The sequence below is a fragment of the Helianthus annuus genome, chromosome 1, assembly GCF_002127325.2.
Source record: "Helianthus annuus cultivar XRQ/B chromosome 1, HanXRQr2.0-SUNRISE, whole genome shotgun sequence".
NCBI classification, from domain to species: domain Eukaryota; kingdom Viridiplantae; phylum Streptophyta; class Magnoliopsida; order Asterales; family Asteraceae; genus Helianthus; species Helianthus annuus.
In genome coordinates this window covers 99,005,881-99,011,550 of record NC_035433.2, presented here as the reverse complement: position 1 = coordinate 99,011,550, position 5,670 = coordinate 99,005,881, and positions in this window count along the sequence as shown.

Below are 5,670 nucleotides of genomic sequence, written 5' to 3'. Positions count from 1 at the left end.
AAGAACAAATCCTTTCTTTCAATTTCACTCATAATACCTTAACAACAACATCAAACTGCAACAACAACATCAAATAAAACAACAATATATTCTTCATTTCTTTACCAGCTTCTTCAACTTGAAAGATCTCATGCGAAACACGGTTGTAGAAAGAGAAACACAAGTGTAGAGAGAGAAACAACACCTTTTTCTAAAGAATCTTCAAAACTTCAATCGTTGATCCATAAAAAAAAAATCTCCATGAACAAAAATAATCTTCATGAACAATACATATCAAACAAAATACTAAAACACAATCCAAAACAAAAGGATGAGGATTTAAAAGGAACTAACCTCGGTTAACAACAGAGAATGGAATCCAAATATTTAACAATTGTTCCTAAAACACGGATGATTCTTCATTGTTATATAGTTAAATTTATAAAAAAATCTGTACATAAAAGAGATTGCTTCTTATAGAGTTAAATTAATAAAAAATAGTCTTTAATTTTTTTTTTTTTTTTTTGAACAGCAACTCACTTTATATATGAATATAAAGAGCCAGCAAGAAGCTGGGATACACCCAAAACAGAAAAAACAAACAAACTAAACAAGAACCGAACCACTAAAGACGATTACAACATGCCTTGAATGTCGAAATCTCTCCAGTTATCCCACGATGGCATCTTAACTTTTGACCGGTTACACAACCAAAGAAACACATCTTCCTTTATCTGCTCCACCGTCCTGGAAATCGGGATGAAGTGGTCATCAAACACCTTTTTGTTTCTGGCTATCCAAATCCTCCATACAGTTGCCATAACAATCGCGTATATAGTCTTCTTCCATATTTTGCAACCCGGGCAATTCGACAAGTAGTCTATCAGATCCTGAAGATTATTAGAGTTGATAGGAAAACTGATTCTAACCCATGCCAAAACGTTCCACCAGATGCATCGGGACCAAAGACACTTAACGAAAACATGTTCCGGGTCTTCATCGCTAAGCCCACAACGGGAACAAATGCTATCGGCTAAATGAACTCCCCTGTGTATTAGACCCACCTTTGAAGCGATCTTACCATTAATAGCCCGCCATAAAAGAACATTTGCTTTTGGAGTGGCCCAGCTGTTCCAGCGGAACCCAAAGGAGATATTATTCACTCCAGCAGCTGCTGCTTCGATATCTACTCGGACCTATCTGACCGAGAAGGCACCCATCGGATCCGATCGCCATTTCCACGACCCCCCCTCGGACACTATATTTTCCATTAAGTTTAACCCAAGATTAGAAAACTTAGAATCAATCGAAACAACGTCTTTCCAAACTCCCGGTATCGACTTTTTCATAGGGAGGAAACGATCAGTGGTATTTGACCCAGAACGGTTCAAATTCAAGAAGAAATATATCTGATATAGAATGAGAAATTTGTTCCACAAAGCAATCGACTATTAGGCTTATTTTTGTGGATGACGTGTCTTCAAGTAGTAATGAGTGCACACGGATGATGATGAACCAATGATGATGATGATGATGTTCTTAAGAAATAAAATTAGGGTTGGTTTGATTTGGGGAAGAAGATAGAGGCAAAAGATCAAATATAAATAAACTTAACCTACTAAACATACAAATTGAAGGAAAAGTAAAAAAGATAAGGTGTCTTTTTTGTAATTACCACCAACTATCAAAGTTACTATACAATTGTGAACTCAACCAAAAATACCTAAAAAACACAAATTTTTTTTTAATATTTTTTATAAAAAATCGCTACGTTTTGTAAAAAAAAAAATTGCTAGTAAAAGTAGCAATTTTTTAATAAAAATATTAAAAAATATATTTTGTGTGTGTTTTTTTTTTATTTTTTTATGTTTTTATTTTATTTTATTTTTTTGGGTTTAGTTTTTAGCATTTTAGCTTGGGTGGGGGAGGGTGGTTTAGGTGTTTTTTTTTTTTTTTTTTTTTTTTTTTTTGGGGGGGGGGGGGGCTTAGGTTTTTTAGATACATTTGTAGAGTAACTTTAATAGTTATAGATAATTACAAAAATGTCACCTTGTCTTTTTGACTTTTTCTTCAATTTGTATGTTTAGTATGTTAAGATTATTTGTACAAGAACTTTCCCCAGAAGATAGAGGAACTGATTAGGGGTTCTCAAGATCGGATTATCCGGTTTTCGGATATCCGAAAATTTCGGATAGTGAATATTGATATCCGAAATTTCGGATTCGGATATCCAAACGGATATTCGAATTTATAAAAAAAATCCATTTCGTGAATAGATTAAAACTAAACTTATATTCGATTTTCCAAATTTCTAACATTGAAAACTAAAAACATTCATAAATCCACATTCGAATCCGATTATTTACTATTTTTTACTATATTTCAAACTAAAGATAATGCTCATATACTATATATTTATAACCAATGATCTCTAGATCAAGTGGTGGGAGACTTGTATTTCTCTTGGAAGATGCAGGTTCGACTCCCATTTGGTGTAGAGTCAGGCATTGGTGGGCAGTGATAGGAAACCCAGGGAAACCTGTGTTCGATCCTTGAGCCAAACGAGTTTTAGCGGTAATTTCATTGTCGTGCCTATGGGCGGGTCAGTTATTGGGTTTTCCCCAGAATTAGTGGTGGACTCGGGTTACTCTCGGAGTACTCCGTTTAGTCCAGCGGGTGCCCCGAGAGTGCTCGGTATTGATTATGTTGGCCATTAAAAAAATAACTATATATATTTATAATAAATAGTTTTCAGATAATCGGATTACCTAAATTTTTGAAATTCATATCCGAATCTGAATCTGAAAACTCAGATTATCCAGTTTTCGGATTTCCGAAATTTCAGATATTTCGGATACGGATTTTTGGATATTTCAGATTCGGTTTGAGATACGGATTTTTTTTAACACCCTTAGAACTGATGTTGATTTTTCATTGTATATAATAACGATTATAATAACCTACTTGGCTTCTGTGGAAGAGCAATTTAAGGGAACGTCTAAAGCACACGCTAGTACTTCAATCCTCAAGCTGGTGACTACTAAATATGATGGGAGGAGCGGCATCCGCGAACACATCATGATGATGAACGACATGGCCCATAAGCTCAAGGGGTTAGACATGGAGATCGGTTATGGTTTTCTCGTTCACTTCATCATAACTTCGCTTCCTTCGTCCTCTGAAGTATTCGAGATCAATTATAACACTCAGAAGGACAAATGGACAATGAGTGAGCTGATTGATATGTACGTGCAGGAGGAAAAGCGTATGAAGATGGATCGCACCACTGATGTTGCAAACTTCACCACCTCTAACTCTAAGAAGAGGAAGAACAATTACTCAAGAAGGGATGCTTCTAAGGTCCAAAAGCCAAATCCTATCACAAGTGCACCTTCCAGCTCTAAGAACTCCTTAGGCAAATCTTACTGCGAGTTTTGTAAAAACACAGGACATAAGCAGAAGGAATGCCCTGACGTTAAGGAGTGACTGGCTAAGAAAGGTAACGATTTTTTCATGATACTTGAGTCTTATAACTTAAATGTTCCTACTAATTCTTGGTGGTGTGATTCTAGTTCTGTGGTTCATGTAACCAATTCTACTCAGGGATTCCTTTCAATCCGGAGGCTAGGAAGAAACCAAAGAACACTTAAAGTTGGGGATGATCGGGTATTAGAAGTGAAGGCCATAGGAACATTACAATTATTTATGAAAACTGGTTTATGCATTAAACTTTATGATACCTTATATGTTCCTGAGGTAACTCAGAACCTTGTATTAGGACCAAAGTTAGAACTAGATGATGATTTTTCCAAATCTTTGTTGTCATATAATATTAATGAATCACTAACAAAGATGAAATAGAAATGAGACTTAGAGATTTCATCCATGTTGTGGCATTAATGTTTAGGCCACATCTCAAGAGAATGATTAAATCGTCTCGTAAAGGATGAAGTCTTACCTCCTCTCGACTTCACTGATTTTGGAAGATGTGTCAAATGCCTTGTACTTCACTTGATTAACACCTAGTTGGAAGGGAACCGGATTACCCCCCCCCCCCAACTGAATCGGTCACAATGTGACCCCCATTGTACTTCACTTGATTATTTTATTCACCTTTGTCTAATATCAAGGTTACACTTAATCTCTTGGATAATGATCTTGAGGTTTGCCTATAAGTTCCAAGCATAACACACCATAACCTTCTCACCTCACAACTCACCAAAACTCTCTCTCCCTCTCCTCCCAAAGCTCTCAGCCGAACACCCCTCATCCATCCATCCATTTTTCGGTTTTGATCTTCTCATTCCAAGGGCATACAAGTGTTGAGGATCACATACGAGGAAGCTTGGTGCATTCGGAACGTGAAGGACCTCACCCCATTGCTTTTATCCACCCAATCTTCGACTAGATTCTTCCCTAGCCTCGAGCTAGTAGTAAGTTGCTATAAACGCCCTCTCGATCTATTTTAAAGTGGTTAAAATGAAATGTGACGGTTAAAACTCATGAACTTACAAGATGATATGTAAAAGTCTACTTAAATGATAAAGATGTTGGTTAAAAGCTACGATGTTGTGTAAATCTTGTAAAACTTGTCTTGTTGTGACTATTTAGTGCCGATCTATGTTGTGGTAGCTCGGATCATCATCTAACCCGGATTAGTCATGTTCATGAAACATGACATAGAGTATGTTCAAGGATGAAAGAGGTTAAATGATGAAACTCTACCACACACTAAACCTGAACTTGTGTAAAATCGATTTTACTTATGAAATAGTGTTCAAAACTAGTAGATCTATGGACCTACAAGTGGTATTTTCAAAGAACCTAGTGTCAAGTGTAATCATATTTTCTAAAACCGGATCTTTCATAAAACCGGATCTGTCAAGTTGACAGCGGACTCTTTCCTCGGAGACGTAAATTACAGTTTACTCATACATATATAATGGGGTTATAATAACATTACAACTGGTAATAAAGAGAATACCCACATTTCTTATTTATAAAAGAGTTACAACTAAATGTGTATCGATTAAAACATCTAAACCCTTAAGTTTTTTTAAAGATTTTTTTAAATATCAAATTGGATATAAATGAAAATGGTATCGAACACATGGTTATATACCCGAGTTTGTTGATTTGGTTAAATGTGATGTGTAAGATTAAATATATTATTATTGTAATATTTAATCTTGTATTCATATAATCATTTATAAAATATCTAGATCAAAATATGTTAAACCTATTATATAATATAATTAGTTGGTAATTGTTAACGGACCATATTACCCTTATTAACTAATTAGGTTTCCTCTTGGGTGTACATATAAGGGGATAACTAGAGAGGTTAAAGGTTACATAACTTGGACTCCCATAACATCATCAAATTCGTCCTCCATCTCTCTCTCCATAACCATCCAAATTCCAACCCTAGAATTTGGTTTCACCATCATCATCTTACACCCTAAGGAGGAACTAGATCAAGCTGACAATCATGTCGAACTCAATGGCTGCTTCTCTGACTGGATTCTCTGCTGGCCTCTATCCAGTTACAGGTATTTCATATATGTTTTCCATTATGTTTAAACAGAACTGATCAACGTGTAGTATCAGAGCATATGTTGATAAATCTGTTTTGTTTTGTATCCATGAAATCTGGAAAACAGAATCGAAACATGAAATTCGGAAAAACTT